This window comes from Mesocricetus auratus, unplaced genomic scaffold (assembly GCF_017639785.1).
Source record: "Mesocricetus auratus isolate SY011 unplaced genomic scaffold, BCM_Maur_2.0 Super-Scaffold_100035, whole genome shotgun sequence".
NCBI classification, from domain to species: domain Eukaryota; kingdom Metazoa; phylum Chordata; class Mammalia; order Rodentia; family Cricetidae; genus Mesocricetus; species Mesocricetus auratus.
Genome location: NW_024429214.1, coordinates 97,657 through 115,941, shown reverse-complemented (window position 1 = coordinate 115,941; position 18,285 = coordinate 97,657).

Here is an 18,285-nt window from a genome sequence, read left to right as displayed (position 1 = left end):
TTGTTACTTAACTAAAATAAACATATTTTTTTTTCAGAGTTGATTGATATTTTTATTTTGTAGTCATCAACATTAAGATTGCCATAAAATATGTAGTACAAAGTTGCAGAAGCTTGTTAAGGGTCATTTCAAAAATTGCCAGAAATTCTGTCATACACCCTAGCCAAAATTCACTGAGCATTTTTTTATAAAACTCTATTACCTCAAATAGCAATTTTTAAAAGTAAACATCCTAATGCAATACAATCAAAAAATAAAATCATTTGATACTGAAATGCTGAGGAATGTTTTCCATAATTAAACAACATGATTTCCTAAGAGCCTAAAATACTGTATGTACAGTAAAAAACAGTATAATTCCTAACATAAAATACTATCAACATTTGTTGGTGATGCATTGGTGTGACGATAAGTGCAGTACAAGGAGTGTCTGTGGTCAGACCTAGGTTATAATGAAGTTTCACTAAGCAACGTGAGCAAATGCTATAAGAAATATGTAGGATTCATCATGCATTTGATTTTAGATTAATTTTTGTCACTTCATATCCAATAACCTTTTACTATTGCCAAAGTTCTTTTTTTTTCCTGTAACATTTTTTTATTAATTTTTTTTATTTTCCATTTTAAATTTAGATAAGAAACAAGGTTGCTTCACAAGTCAGTACGAGGTCCCTCTCCCTTTCTCTCCCCTCCTCCCGTGCCCTCCCCCCATCCCCCCCCGTTATCCCCTCATTCCCCCAGGGAGGGTGAGGCCCTCCATGGGGGTGTCCATAGTCTGTCATTTCATATAGGGCAGGGCCTAGACCCTTCCCCAAGAGTTCAGGGTGAGAGTGCACCTCACATTGTTCTATGGGAGTCCAGAGACCGTGTGTATAATTGGGATGGGTACTGATCTGCTGTCCAAGGCTCAATAGATTACCTAGGCCTCCTCACTGACACCCAGATTCAGGGGGGTCTTGATCAGTCCCATGCTGGATTCCCAGGCTGATGCCTGGGATTCAAGAGTTAACCTTTGTCTGGTCAGCTGTTTCTGGGGGTTCAACCAGCCCAGTCTTAATCCATTTGATCATCAGTCCTCCCTCTCTGATACTGGCTTTCTTGAGTTCAGCTCAGTACTTAACCAGCCAGTAAATGAAGTTTCTGTTTCCCAGACTCTCTGGCAATACGATTGTAGGCTGGCACTCCCCAGATCTATGTCTAAAATCCATATATGAGAGAGTACATGCCATGTTTCTCTTTTTGTGACTGGGTTACCTCACTCAGGATGGTTTCTTCTAGTGTCATCCATTTGCCTGCGAATCTCATGATTCCATTATTTTTTTCTGCTGAATAGTACTCCATTGTGTAGATGTACCACATTTTCTCTATCCATTCTTCGGGTGAGGGACATCTAGGTTGCTTCCAAGTTCTGGCTATTACAAATAAAGCTGCTATGAACATAGTGGAACAGACCTCTTTGTTATATGAATGGGCATCTTTTGGATATATGCCTAAGAGTGCAGTTGCTGGGTCTTGTGGTAGGTTTATTCCCATTTTTCTGAGGAATCTCCATACTGCTTTCCAAAGTGGCTGAACCAGTTGGCACTCCCACCAGCAATGGAGGAGTGTCCCCCTTTCACCACATCCTCTCCAGCATAAATTGTCATTGGTGTTTTTGATTTTAGCCATTCTGACAGGAGTGAGACGGTATCTCAGAGTTGCTTTGATTTGCATTTCCCGGATGGCTAAGGATGTTGAGCACTTTCTCAAGTGCCTCTCAGCCATTTTAGACTCCTCTATTGAAAACTCTCTATTTAGTTCTGCAGCCCACTTCTTAATTGGGTCCTTTGCTGTTTTGGAGACTTGTTTCTTGAGTTCTTTGTAAATTTTGGAGATCAACCCTCTGTCAGATGTGGGATTAGTGAATATTTTTTCCCATTCTGTGGGCTGCCTTTTTGTCTTGCTGACTGTGTCCTTTGCCTTACAGAAGCTTCTCAGTTTCAGTAGGTCCCATTTATTAATTGTTGATCTCACTGTCTGTGCTACTGGTGTTATGTTCAGGAAGCTGTCTCCTGTACCAATTCTTTCAAGGGTACCACCCACTTTCTCTTCTAAGAGGTTCATTGTGGCTGGATTTATGTTGAGGTCTTTGATCCATTTGGACTTAAGTTTTGTGCATGGCGATAAACATGGATCGATCCTCATTTTTCTACATGCCAGTCTCCAATTATGCCAGCACCATTTGTTGAAGATGCTTTCTTTATTCCATTGTATATTTTTAGCTTCTTTGTCAAAGATCAGAAGTTCGTATGTGTGTGGGTTAATACCCGTATTTTCAATTCGATTCCATTGGTCTACCTGTCTATTTTTGTGCCAATACCAAGCTGTTTTCAGGACTATAGCTCTATAATAGAGCTTGAGGTCAGGGATGTTGATGCCTCCGGACGTTGCCTTGTTGAACAGGGTTGTTTTGGCTATCATTGGTCTTTTGTTTTTCCATACAAAATTGATTATTGTTCTTTCAAGGCCTGTGAAGAATTGTGCTGGGATTTTAATGGGGATAGCATTGAATCTGTAGATTGCTTTTGGCAGGATTGCCATTTTTACTACATTGATCCTACGTATCCAAGAGCATGGGAGATCTTTCCATTTTCTGAGGGCTTCTTTAATTTCTTTCTTTAAAGATTCAAAGTTCTTACGATACAGGTCTTTCACTTGTTTGGTTAGCATTACCCCAAGGTATTTTATGTTGTTTGTGGCAATTGTAAAGGGTGATGTTTCTCTGATTTCTCTTTCAGCCCTTTTATCATCTGTATATAGTAGGGCTACTGACTTTCTTGAGTTGATCTTGTAACCTGCCACTTTGCTGAAGGTGTTAATCAGCTGTAAGAGTTCCCTGGTAGAGTTCTTTGGGTCATTGATGTAAACTATCATATCGTCTGCAAACAGTGAAAGTTTGACTTCTTCCTTCCCAATTTGTATCCCCTTGATCCCCCTTTGTTGTCGTATGGCTATAGCTAGAACTTCAAGTACCATGTTGAAAAGGTATGGAGAGAGTGGAAAGCCTTGTTTTGTTCCTGATTTTAGAGGAATTGCGTTGAGTTTCTGTCCATTTAGTTTGATGTTGGCTGTTGGTTTACTGTATATGGCTTTTATTATGTTTAAGTATGTCCCTGTTATCCCAGATCTCTCCAAGACCTTTATCATGAAGGGGTGTTGGATTTTGTCAAAGGCGTTTTCAGCATCTAGTGAGATGATCATGTGATTTTTGTTTTTCAGCTTCTTTATATGGTGGATTACGTTGATGGATTTTCGTATGTTGAACCATCCCTGCATCCCTGGGATGAAACCTACTTGATCGTGGTGAATGATTGTTTTGAAGTGTTCTTGGATCCGATTTGCCAGTATTTTATTGAGTATTTTTGCATCAATGTTCATGAGGGATATTGGTCTGAAGTTCTCTTTCTTGGTTGTATCTTTGTGTGGCTTGGGGATGAAGGTTATTGAAGCCTCATAGAAAGAGTTTGGCAAAGACCCTCCTGCTTCTATTGTGTGGAACACTTTGAGAAGAATTGGTATAAGCTGTTCTTTGAATTTGTGGTAGAATTCTGCACTGAGGCCATCTGGACCTGGACTTTTTTTGGTTGGGAGACTTTTGATGACAGCTTCTATTTCCATAGGGGTTATAGGTCTATTTAAATTGCATATCTGTTCTTGATTTAGTTTTGGCAAATGATAGCTGTCCAGGAAGTCATCCATTTCCTTTAAATTTTCGAATTTTGTGGAGTACAGCTTTTCAAAGTATGACCTAATGATTCTCTGGATTTCCTCAGAGTCTGTTGTTATGTCCCCCTTTTCATTTCTGATTTTGTTAATTTGCGTGTTCACTCTCTGCTGTTTGGTAAGTTTGGACAAAGGTTTGTTTATCTTGTTGATTTTCTCAAAGAACCAACTCTTCATTTCATTGATTCTTTGTATTGTTTTCCTGGTTTCTACTTTGTTGATTTCAGCCCTCAATTTGATTATTTCCTGGCGTCTACTCCTCCTGGGGGAGTTTGCTTCTTTGTGTTCTAGAGCTTTTAGCTGTGATGTTAATTCTCTGGTATAACTGTTTTCCTGTTTCTTCATGTGAGCACTTAGTGCTATGAACTTCCCCCGTAGCACTGCTTTCAAAGTGTCCCATAGGTTTGGGTATGTTTTGTCTTCATTCTCATTGAATTCGAGGAAGTCTTTAATTTCTTTTTTTATTTCCTCTTTGACCCAGGGATGGTGCAGTTGAGCATTATTCAATTTCCATGAGTTTGTAGGTTTTCTGCAATTTGTGTTGTTGTTGAATTCTAATTTTAAGGCATGGTGGTCTGATAAGATGCATGGAGTTATTCCAATTTTTTTTGTAGCTGCTGAGGTTTGATATGTTGCCAAGTATGTGGTCGATTTTTGAGAAGGTTCCATGTGGTGGTGAGAAGAAGGTATATTCTTTTTTATGGGGATGAAATGTTCTATAGATATCTGTTAATCCCAGTTGGGTCATTACTTCTATTAGACCCTTTGCTTCTTTGTTGAGTTCCTGTCTGGTATTCTTGTATAGTGGTGAGAGTGGTGTGTTGAAATCTCCCACTATAACTGTGTGGGGCTTTAGATGAGATTTAAGTTCTAATAATGTTTCTTTAACGAATGTGGATGCCTTTGTATTGGGGGCATAGATGTTCAGGATAGACACTTCGTCTTGGTGGGTTTCACCTGTGATGAGTATGTAATGCCCTCCTTCATCTCTTTTGATTGATTTTATTTTAAAGTCTAGTTTGTTAGATATTAGGATTGCTACCCCTGCTTGTTTCTTGGGTCCATTTGATTGAAAAATTTTTCCCAACCTTTAACTCTCAAGTAATGTCTGTCTTTGAGGGTGAGGTGTGTTTCTTGTATGCAGCAGAAGGAAGGGTTCTGTCTTCGAATCCATTCTGCTAGTCTGTGTCTTTTTATGGGTGAGTTAAGGCCGTTAATATTGAGGGATATTAATGACCATTGATTGCTCATCTTTCTTCGATTTGCGATGGTTGTTGTTGGTGGAATTATGGGTGGAATTTCGCCCCTTTGTTCTTTTGGCTGTTGGTAGAGAGGGATTCTCTAATGCTTATGTTTTTCTGGTTGTAGTTAGCTTCCTTGGGTTGGAGTTTTCCTTCCAAAATTTTCTGTAGGGCTGGGTTAGTGGACACATATTGGTTGAATCTTGTTTTGTCATGGAATATCTTGTTTTCTCCGTCTATAGTGATTGAGAGCTTTGCCGGGTATAGTAGTCTGGGCTGGCATCCATGGTCTCTTAGTGTAGGTAGAATATCTCTCCAGGACCTTCTGGCTTTCAGAGTCTCCATGGAGAAATCAGGTGTAATTCTGATAGGTCTGCCTTTATATGTTACTTGACCTTTTTCCTTAGCTGCTCTTAATATTCTTTCTTTATTCTGTATGTTTGGGGTCTTGATTATTATGTGGCGAGGGATTTTTTTGTGGTCCACTCTATTTGGTGTTCTGTAGGCTTCTTGTACCTTCATTGGCATGTCTTTCTTAAGGTTGGGAAAGTTTTCTTCTATGATTTTGTTGAATATGCCTTCTGCCCCTTTGAGGTGGATTTCTTCTCCTTCTTCTATACCTATTATTCTTAGGTTTGGTCTTTTCATGGTGTCCCATAATTCCTGGATGTTTTGTGTTAAGGATTTGTTGGATTTAAGGTTTTCCTTGGTTGATAAATCCATTTCTCCTAATGTATCTTCAACACTTGAGATTCTCTCTTCCATCTCTTCTATTCTGTTGGTAATGCTTGTATTGGTAGTGCCTGACTGTTTGTCCAGCTTTTCTATTTTCTGCCTTTCTTCAGATTGTGTTTTTTTAGTGTCTCTATTTCAGTTTTCAACCCTTGCAGCGTTTGCATTGCTTCTTGCAATTTTCTGTTTATCTGTTCGTCCGTTTGTTGCCTTTTATGAATTTTTTGGTTTGTTCTTTCTTCCATTTCTTGCATTTTTTGGTTTGCTTTTTGTTCCATTTCTTGGATTTTGTGCTTTGTTTCTTCTTCCATTTCCTGCCTTTTTTGGTTTGTTTCTTCCTCCATTTTTTTCATTTTTTGCTTTGTTTTTTCTACCATTTCTTGCATTTTTTGCTTTGTTTCTTCTTCCATTTCCTGCCTTATTTGGTATGTTTCTTCTTCTAATTCTTGCATTTTTTGCTTTGCTTTTTCTTCCATTTCTTGCATTTTTTGCTTCATTTCTTCTTCCATTTCGTGCCTTTTTTGGTTTGTTTTTTTCTTCCACTTTCTTGCATTTTTTGGTTTGTTTTTTCTTCCATTTCTTTGAGGGATTTTCCAATATCCTCTTTTAGGGCCTCTATCATTTTCGTGAAAGTGCTTTTAAGGTCGTTCTCTTCTGCTTCTTTCGCGTTGGAATATTGGGGTCTTGCTGGTGTGGAGTCTCTAGAATCTGGTGGTGTCATATTTGTTTTTCTGTTGCTGACTGTGTTTTTGTATTGTCTCTTTCCCATCTCTTCTTTTACTGGGTGCAGAAAGAGCCCCTTCCTGGTCTGGGGACCAGAGTTCCCTTTTGGTGGGTGCTAGTAAGTCCAGTAATCTGGTGGTTCTTCTATGCCTTGTCCAAATGCTGGTCCGTGGGTAGAGAAGAAGAACAGGAATCTGGGGCGCTTAGCCTCCTACCTGGTCCCCTGGACCCTATGCTGGGTCCTGTTGTACCTGATCCGGAACAGCTACTCCCCTGGTCTCCCTGGCTCCTGTAGTTTCCTGGCCTCTTTGGTGGGAGAGAAGATCTGGAGTCTGGGGTGCTTGGCTCCCGCTGAGATTGGGAGCTCTGTGCAGTTCCCAGGCAATCTGCAGGCTCTGGAACACAGGCCGGGAAGCTGGCCTGTTTACCTGATGCTCCCGCCGGGATTGGGAGCTCTGTGCAGTTCCCAGGCGATCTGCAGGCTCTGGACGACAGGCTGGGGAGCTGGCCTGTTTACCTGATGATGCCAGAGGGACCAAATAAACATATTTATAGAATTCACTGCTTGACTTTACCGGAAATGAATGTGCACTATTTGATTAATCTATACATTTGTAAGAAATATATTTCCTAATTTTGGAGAGTAACCTTGCAAAGATCTTCTCATGCACAGATACAGAGATCACAGGATGAAAGATTATAGCATATTCCACATTTCTTAATTCAAAACATAAGAAAAGCAGGTGAAGAATCAAGTCTGTCTTTGACACATTTTATTTGGATGATGAGTCCTCATGTGTACAGTTTGAAATATCCACTCTCATTGTATTTCAAAGAATTGCCATCTCATCAGTAATGCAATGCAATGTGAAAGAATCAGGTAAAACTATCAACCATTGTATAAGGTGAGCTGGGATAATAAGAAGAAATTGCATCACTATTTTTGTTGCTAAGTGAGAAGTGCTTTTAATGTTTTTATTTTCACTTTTCACCAAATACCCTTCTTGACCAATGAGATGAAACACAAGAAGCAGTAAGATGAAGGTGCTTCTGCTTGCTTCTCTTACCTGTTTACTTTCTGCTGAAGAGGATCTATCACAGGTACAATATGGGTTGCACTGCTTTGGCTGTGGTATGATAGTTGTAGTGTATTTCTCTCACATTGATGATTTTATCAACATGTTTGCAATATTGAAATGCAATGTATCAACTTATTTCTAGGAACATTTGATTTCATATGATTTTCATTTACATATGCTCAATATCACCACTCTATTGTCTAAGTTATTCTTTCAGTGGATTAAATATAATAAAAATTTGCCATAAATTCCTATTCATTATTGAAGTGTAATGCAACTCTATGGGAAATATCCTCTTTACCCCAAATTTCACGTAAATTTTTTAGCATATACAAAAATTAAAATCAATTGCAATAAACTTTTGTGTCTGATGAAACTTGCATGGGCATTCAACACTCATACCATATGTAGAAATCTAAAGAATTGTTAGACACAGTCCCTTATTTGCTTGGACCAAGTATGTACTTGGTATTTTGGAAATGACCTTGCATGGGAATATATGGAATATGCTATATTTTAAATTTAATTTTCAATTATGTCTCCAATTTGGACATTACAATTCTTGTAATTTCCTGTGTATGCACAGAGATAAGCTTTTCTCTGAATCTTGATGGACATGTGTTACATCAAGCAAATAGAAGTTAGAGAGCAGCACTGAGCGTTTGCTGGACATGCCACCCTGTTTGAGAATGCATCTCCTGACTCTTGTGTACAAATGATTATAACCCACATGTTCATGATCATTCTTATGTTTCCAACTTCCTTCATTAAACAGGACAACTGAGATGACAGAAACACAGCATTGTATTTTATGAGGGTCCTGGGGATTCAAAGTCAGGTTATCTAGATTGTGTGGTATATATTTTACCCAAATACCCAACTCCACACAAAGAAAGTCCCATGTTTTTAGGTTTTTTTTCCTCCATTGACAGGATACTCTCATACTATGTCTTCGCAGGAAAGCCAGTCATGATTTTTAATAAAATATTCGAGTTCATTCCCCAAGATATTATTTCTTCAATTTAGGAATTACTCTCCATATGCTTGGTTCCCTGCTTTGATGTGTGCATTTCTTATTGTTGACCTTTACTCTCTTTGGTGGTAAGATACTGTACTATTTCTTTTAAAAGGAAATCATATTTCCACAATCTCATTATGCAATATGATAAACCTTCAAAATTTTAAATATGAATGAAAGCATGTCCTGAAATCAACACTGTTAACAACTCCAGACTGCTAAATTCCTACACATAGTGGCTAACAAAATATAACTGTTTAGTCTAATTGATTCACTTAATTCATTCATCCTAAAGTTTGATTCATGCTGTAAAATAATGTTATTGATGAAGGAAATTCAGGGATCTCATGAAATTTAAGTGTATGTTACATATGAGATGAGTAACATGCAGTGTTTGACACAGATGATAGACAGTAAAGGCACAATTTTCTCCACATGATTGATCTGGAAATTCTTTTTCATTATTTTGGGAGATACAACACCATCTATGTCATTTCAAATGTTTTAAACAAAAATTTAGAAAATGGGAATGCATGGATGCTTATACATATTGTAAATTTTTCTAGGAATGTTAAATCTTCTAAGAATAACAAGCAACTAACCATGAATTGTTATATCAGGTGAGCAAAATTTATTCAAGTGACAATTACAATAGGAGGCTAGACCTTAGGTTAATCATCCTGGAATATGAGAATGTCTATCAATTCTCAAAACTAATCACATAAATATAGTCATGTACGTAATCTTTACCACTGTAACACAACTAATTTCCACTGTCACACCTGTAGATTTCTGAGAAAAACCGTGGAAGTAGTTTTTACAATACATTTTTTTTCTTAGCTCATGTTATGATTCACTATCTAATTAGGATAATATACAGTAACTGGCAGACATTAACTGAACCTGGTCCTGTCGTCCCTGAGGCCAAATTAATTTACTATTAGTAAATAAGTGTATATGGCAGGAAGACATTCAGTGTTTACATGAAAACAAAACAAACAAATAAACGTACACTTATAGAATAGGTGATTAAATGTGATCACCATTGTGTTATCCACTAGCCAAAAAACTCCATTGCACTGTGGATTTCCTAAGCCCTGATGTTTTCCCCAAAATATGAAATTAATTTGTGTGATAGTAGAATGCTATTTATGATTATACCTGACATAATACCAAAGTAGGCTAAATTGAGTAAAACTAATTATTGGAAGTTGAATATTTGAAAATATTTTTAAGGATGAGACTCAAGTTCATCAAGCTGTATTAAAAATGCCCCAGATCATTTAATACAGTTGACAAATGTCTAACCATGATAACTACAACTAATGCATATGTATAATTTGAATGTTCTAGAGAAATTATATTTGAGAGTATATCACATTATTTTGTTCTTCTCAATATGGAATCAAGAACAGAAGGTCTGTTTAAAGTTGACCCTAGTCTTCTTTACATAGAAATATGGCAAAAATGAGGTTAAAATTATTTGTTGTTTCCTGCAATTAGTTAGCATTGAAGACAAACAAACGCACACATACACAAATATGTATGATATATATAAATATATATACATAAATGTATATATACCAGAAACATAAAAACAATACAAATAGTGTGTATTATTTTTGGAATTTTTCTTTTCATCATGAATATTCCATGAATATTTGTGAACACCCACACTCACACGTAAAAAAACACAGAAACACACAGACTATATAAGTATATCAAAGGAAAAAAGGCTATAAGCATGGGAGTGGGTGTGTTAGAGTCATACCAGAAAAGATGATCTGGGGGAGGGTGATTTTAAAACACTAGAGAGAAATGATGAGATACTATTTCAATTGATTTTTATCAATTAGTATATCCATATCTTAAGACTTTTGTTTTAAAACATGAAAATGTAATTCAACTTTTGTTATTTTTATAAAAAGAAATATTCTGTTCTCTACTATTTAATGGCAAGTTTTTATACAATGCTTTGCCAACAAAGCAAAAAAATATTTATACGATGTCTAGTTTAATGCTTATATTACAATATGTAATATAAGCATATGTTTTCTGTGACACAGAAAACTTTAAAAAATGATTGTGACACATTTTATGAATCAAAATTGTTGCAGAGAATCTCAAGCCATTATGATGAACACTAATAGAAGTGTTAGTGTGATTAAGTGTTAAGAAAGCAAATTAGGAATGCTGAAATTCAGAGCATATATAATAGCAATCAAAAAATTATAGGATGTTTTATTCCAAGAATTCATGAAAATTTAATTGTGGGGGAAAATTTGCCAATGAACCCAGTCTATGAATAGAATATATGAAAATACCCAAATCTAGACAAGTCCTACTTTGACAATTATTTGAAGACAAATCTGAGCCATGGAGTATTTACTATAAAAAAATCTTAAAATAAAACACAATGAAATTTACTGTGTATAACAATTAAGATTATGAAAAAACATAATGGTCTTTCTGAATGTAAAATAAGTATTTTTTTCATTGTAGAACAGTAAAACAAATAAGAATGATTTTTCTGATGACTATCCTGGTTTTATATTTACCAAATGGGTATGAAAGCATGGAGATATTATCACAGATACAGAAAGTCAGAAGGGGATAAGTCATCCTTTATTTTCTACCTATATGTGGTATTGCATAATGAAGAGTATAAACAAAGGCAATGCATTTTGTTAATTCTCATCCATGGAGTCTGTTAACATCTAAGTGGTGGAATTAGAATTTGATACATATTTCTGTTTCATTCCCTGAGTGCATAAACTCATGTTCTTATTTGAAATTTATTTTTGTTATAGTGACAACATGGTTATATATAGACAAATATGTAAACAGATGTTTGCATTAGTAAGTTTAATTCTGTGGTAAAATTTGAAGACATTAGCAGTCCAACTAAAATCAAGTGATTCAAGAATGGGGAAAATCATACCACTGGCTGTAGGATTTTATTTCCACTTTATCTTGTGCATTGCTGATATCAATTTCAACTTTTTGCTATCAATTTGTTACAGTGAGTTAAATGGGGTAACTGTCAGTTTGTGTAACTCTTTATATTCAAATGTGGACAGAGAAATATTATGACAGAATTACATGTGGAATCCATGAAATATTCTTTAACATTTCACTCTGAAGTGTGGAGGTTATTTCCACAACTGCAGAAGGCTAAACACTATTTGAAGAAAGAGGATACTCTCAGGGATAAAATGTGACACCTCTTGGCTGTTATTGTCAAAGTTGAGTCACTCCATCATATGTCCTACTATGTACAGGTCTATCCACACATCAAAATGAGTCCCACATCAAAACAGTGAACATATCGTATTTGAAAATTCTACAACAGACTTGCCAAAGCTCTGTACCTAAGAATGAAGTAAGAATGAAGACAGTGGGAATGGTAGTGAATATGTTCAACCTCGCTGATATAAAATTCAGTAGAATTTTACTACCATAAGCCAAAATTACATGTTGAATAATAACAGATGAATAATAAATAACTTTACCTTGTATTTAGGAAACAAGGGAAATGACAACAGCACACATTAAAAGCATTTACACCTACAGAGGAGGACTGCAAAGTTATTTCTTGTGAGTATTGAATTTGCAGGATATTAACTCGAAGCAAATATTAGCTTGAATACACCATCTGGGTTGGATTATTTTCTTTACAAGGAACCAAATAAATGTGTGATGGAAACAAAAATAAATTACAAGTTTCTTTTTTCTCATTTTCACTGTGGTTTTCTGGTCCAAACAATGTGATGTTAATGATCCTAAGAACACTGTCACTTTTTGTGGTGGTGCACAATCCAGAACTTCATTTCCCCAAACTGTGCATGTAAAAATATGAATCTGGAGGCCATCTCTTAAGTACGTATAATTCCCAGAATCTGCTACATTTTACCCAATGGATGAATAGGAAATGCACCTCATCTGTTTCAAAGACCCAGCATTGTGAAATGAACTATGGAATACTTGATTAAAGTCATAAGGCTCAATACACATTCAGATCACACATGCATGTTAAACTCTGGATCTAATGTGGAGGAATATCTGATCCACATACATTTTGTTATGTGATATAAATTCATCTTAGAAGATTATCTAAACCTTTCATAGCTTTATTTTATACATATTTGCAATCACATTTTTAATGGGGTTTTACTTTAGGTTCTTTACTAGAATATATACTTGGAAGAAAATATTTAAAATGTTTATATGAATGATGACTGAATAACTGTCATAAATAAATTTAGACAGTAATAACAATTTCACTTTAGCATATTTGTAAATATAATAGCTCCATTTCTGATTTAGGTTTTCATTTTTAAAAGAATCCTCATGAGATATTTAGATTATAAGTAAATAGCAAGCATTTTTTTTTTCTTACAGTTTCATAAGTTTCAGTCTATGATGGAACCAGCGTGTTGGTCTGGTACTCTGGCTTCCTGTCAAATTCTCAAATGTCATTTGCATATCTCTTATAAGATATAAAATGATAGAACACTTAAGTTAACTTCCTTACATTATCACATTCAGAGTCACACTGCTTAGAAACTCCAACTTTAGAAATGTTCCCTGTAGGAGTGAACCTCACAAAGATATCTGCCCATGAGGGCAGGGAAGTAAATTAGCACATGTTGAGATAAAAGGAAGCAAAAGGATAAAGGACCTCCTCTTTTGGAAGCCAGTAATGCTTCTCATTCCCAGCTTGTGTGATTCTCTCTCTCTGGTAAATAAATATATTGCATTCCCTATTGCATTGTCTATCATCATTATCTGGTGTCAGCTGAGTGGATTGGAAGCCCACGCCTCTGTGGTATGTGGCCAGCTGGCTCAGGCCTGGATGCCCAAGTACCGACCTTGCCATGGCCAGGCCAAAGAACATCAGCCCCAAGAGGTTAGTGCCAAAACCATGTAGAGCAGCCATCAAGAATTGAGGTGAGTGCTCATCTGCATTCCAGCCTCTTTGTGAATCCCCTTCCCTGTTGTGCCAGCTCCTGCCTCAGCCTGTAGCTTCCACCTCTCCAGAATTCCATTCAAATCCTATTCTCCCAGGAACACAGCTGCTTCATCTTCCAGAGCAGGACTGTGCTGGGCTGCCACAGCTTTTTGCACTCAGCCAGCGCCCACCTCCCCCGCTCGGCTTCTGATCTCTGGCTGCTGCACTGCCACCATAGCGCTGCTGTGCACACCTGCGTGCATGCTCAGCCATCAGTAACCAAAAAACCTGCACCATTCAGCAGAAAAAAACAATGGAATCCTGAAATTTGCAGGCTAATGAATGGCACTAGAAGAAACCATCCTGAGTAAGGTAATCCAGTCACAAAAAGAGAAACATGGCATGTACTCTCTCATATATGGGTTTTAGACATAGATCTGGGGAGCACCAGCATACAATCCCATGGCCAGGGGGTCTGCGAAACAGAAACTTCATTCAGTGGCTGATAGAAGCAGAAGCAGACGCCAATGGCTAAGCACTGAGCTGAACTCAAGGAACCCAGTGACAGAGAGGGAGGACTGGGCTGTTTTAACCCTCAGAAACAGCTGACCTGACAAGGGTTTGCTCTTGAATCCCAGGCATCAGCCTGAGATTCCAGCATGGGACTGATCAAGACCCCCTGAATGTGGGTGTCAGTTGTAAGGCCTAGGTAATCTATTGAGCCTTGGGCAGTAGATCAGTATTTATCCTGGGTATACAAATGGGCTCTGGACTCTCATCCAACAATGAGAGAACTACTCTCACCTTGGACTCTTGGGGGAGGGTCTAGGCCCTGCCCTGGATGAAATGACAGACTATGGACACCACCATGGAGGGCCTCAACCTCCCTGGGGAAGTGAGGGGATATTGGGGGTTGGTGGGAGGGCGCGGGAGGAGGGGAGTTGAAGGGACAGGGACCTGGAATTGACATGTGAAGCAACCTTGTTTCTAATTTAAATTTAAATTTAAAAATAAAAAAATATTAAAAAATTAATTCCCCCCCAAAAAACACCTGTGTTTACTTGTTTCTCCCTTCCATTGGCTTAGCGGCTACTAAAGCCAACACGAGTTCCGCTACAGCACAGCGTGTACCCCAACTTTCCAAACCCCCTTTTGTCCCCAAGTCTGTTCTCACAGGTTCCATGGGAAACATTCAATTTTCCGCGGAGAAGCCATGTTTGGCGGTACACCTTCGCCATCTGCCGGCCTATCTTGGTAACTACAGGTATTTTAATCTAAGACTAAGGTGATTTTCCAATTTAAGAATTACTAATTGGTGGTAAGAATGTCTAATTACAACTTGGCAGGTAATTTAACCAACGTCATGGGTTATGCAGTAAATGACAATTATGATATTTTTCATATAACAAAATTTGGGACTATCATCTGTGTATACTTGGTTATTTTTCTAAAATTCTAATCTCCTTCATGTTTATTATCTTCCTTAGGGTTAACATTCCCAGTACGCATACTTAAAAAAGTTAAAAATTGGGCCTGGCGGTGGTGGCGCACGCCTCTAATCCCAGCACTCAGGAGGCAGAGGCAGGCAGATCTCTGTGAGTTCGAGGCCAGGCTTGACTGACAGCCTCAAAAACAATACAGAGAAACCCTGTCTCGTAAAAACCAAAAAAAAAGTTAAAAATTTGTGTGCTAACATTAATGTTTGAGTTTTCCAGACAACAAGGGATTACCTGACAGCAATCTTCAACTGCTTCAGAAAGAGAATGGGGATCCACTTCCTCAACTCCACCTGATTCGACTTAACTGCCCCACATCATCCACCCAACCTGACAAGCACCATCCTGAACCTGGTTTAGGACTACATCACTCATCAAAACTCCATAATAAGGAACTGATACAGTGTGTCTTCAACAATTTGACCAGAGCTTCAGATAAGAGCTTCACTCAAAATTAGAACTCCAATCAAGAATTTCAATCAAGCATCTCCTGCCAAACAGAGACTAATTAACCTACTTAAGACTCTTGTTACACTAACAATTTCTTCCCACAGGTCTCCATGATTGTCATCATTCCACTTCAGCAGGAAGTAAATTTGAGAATGCCATGCCCCCTCTCCCTACTATTGATATTAGAGGGTAGTTTACACCTATTACTGTTAGTTTTCAATTATTTTAGGGTTGGTGTTAGAAGGGGTGTTCAGACTTGTGCCTCCCTTTCAGATAAGTTTAGAATTTAGGTGGAATGGATATGTGAAGCTTAGGATATATGTAGATTATAACTTACTTATCATCCGCTATGTATATATGTTGTATATGTTTGAGTTTGCATCAAATTTACATCTATTTGGACAAAAAGGGGAATTGTGGCAGTGAACCCCAAAAAGTTATCTGCCCATGAGGGCAGGGAAAAGTAAATTAGCACAGGTAGAGATAAAAGGAAGCAAAAAGAGAAAGGACTTCCTCTTTTGGAAGCTTGCCACGCTTCTGATTCGCAGCTTATGTGATTCTCTCTGTCTGGTAAATAAATATATTGTATTCCCTATTGCATTGACTATCATCATTAGTTCACTTTGTGAAATGTTTCATAAGTCCACAAGGGAAGTGTTGAATACACATATATTTGTAGAGAGAAGTACCACATTCTTGGCTTGAATAATTTCTTCCAAATTACAACATTGAATATGTATTCATATGATTATACTGGGGCCTACAAATCCCATTTCAGATTTTCTCTTTGGAGAGCTCTCTTGGTATTCATTAAAACATGAAATCATGGCTATTAATTGAAAAGAAGAATTTTTACTCGTTAAGGCTCTTATAAAATAACTAAATATTGTGTGTGTGTGTGTGTGTTCACTTCAATGTCTACACACTGATTTTATCAGGTAAGGGGAGAGAGGCCTGTGATGTTATCAATGAAGTAGTGCAGCAATGAATTGTGTTCAAGAGATAAAGGCCATCCTGAATCACATGAAGCATCTCTCAATAAAAACCAACATCAGGCTAATAAAGAAAGACCCTATGGTTAATATTTTTAACTTTATTATATTATTGTTATATGTTTGATACAGTATCTCACATATATCTGGCTGACCTAGAATTAAGTTTATATCTAAGCATGTCCTTCATGTATTCCCTCCTCCTATTTTGACAGTTGGGATATGGGTCCCAACCCACATGAACAGCTATGGCAGTTCTGAAGGTTGAACCCAGGACTTCTTTCATTCTAATCAATATGTCAGTTAACTCAGCTTAATTCTGTTAGTGGATATGCTTTCGAGCTTGTCCTGCTTCACATATCTGAAATTCTTTTTTTTGAGTATTTTTTTTATTTAGAAACATGCTTGCTTCAATTGTGAAACCCAGCTCCAACCCTTCTCCTACCACCAGCCCCACCCCACCCCCACAGACAGCCCAATTCCCACATCATTCCCCAGGGAGGGTGAGGCCCTCCTTGGGGTATCTCCAGCTTCAGTCATTTCATGCAGGGCAGTACCTAGGACCTTCCCCACGTGTCCAGGCAGAGAGAGCATCCCTCCATGTGGACTGGGCTCCCAAAGATCACTTATATGCCATGGTGAAAAATAGTCTACTACCCAAGGCCCCAGAGATTTCTGAGGGTTCCTCAGTGACACTATATTTATGGAGTCTGGATCAGTCCCCTTTTGGCCTCTTAGCTATCAGTCTGGGGTTCAAGAGCTCCCCCTTGTCCGGTCAGATGACTTTGTGGGTTCCACCAGCATGGTCTTGACTACCTTGCTCATCACTCCTCCATCTCTGTCACTGGGTTCCAGGGGGTCAGTAGTGCGTTTAGCTGTGGGTATCTGTCTATTCTTCCATCAGTCACTGGATGATGAATCTTCTAGGATGTCAAATTAGGTACTCATTAACCTTATTATCAGGTAGGGGCTATTAATGTAGTCTCTCCACTATTTCTTAGATTTCCAGTTGGTGTTTTCCTTGTAGGTCTCTGGAAATCTCATTAGTGTCAGCTCTCTCCTCAAAGCTATAATGACTCCAACTATTATGGTATCTCTCATCCTGGTCTCCTGTATTCTTACCCCAACTCAACCTACCTGCTCCCCCATATCATCTTCTACCCTCCTCTTATCCCCCTCTCTTTTTCCTGGTTCCCTCAATTTTCCACCCATGTTCCCAATCTGCTCAGGAGATACTGCCTCTTTCCACTTCTCTGGGGTATATTGCATATCCCTTGGGAACCTCCCTGTTTCCCAGACTGGCTGGCCCTGGGATTGTAGGCTGACACACCCCTGATCCATATATAAAATCCATATATGAGTGAGTACATGCCATGTTTGTCTTTTTGTGACTGGGTTACCTCACTAAGGATGGTTTCTTCTAGTTCCATCCATTTGCCTGCAAATTTCAAGATTCCGTTGTTTTTTTTTCTACTGAGTAGTGCTCCATTGTGTAAATGTACCACATTTTCTCTATCCACTCTTCAGTTGTGGGGCATCTAGGTTGCTTCCAGCATCTAGCTATTACAAATAATGCTGCTATGATCATAGTGGAACAGACATCCTTGTTGTATGAATGGGCATCTTTTGGGTGTATGCCTAAGCGTCGAATTGGTGGCTATCATGGTAGACTGATTCCAATTTTCCTGAGGAATCTCCATACTGATTTCCAATGTGGCTGCACATGTTTGCACTCGCACCAGCAATGGGCGAGTGTTCCCCGTTCTCCACATCCTCTCCAGTATAAGCTGTCATTGGTGTTTTTGTTTTAGACATGCTGACAGGAATAAAATGTTATCTCA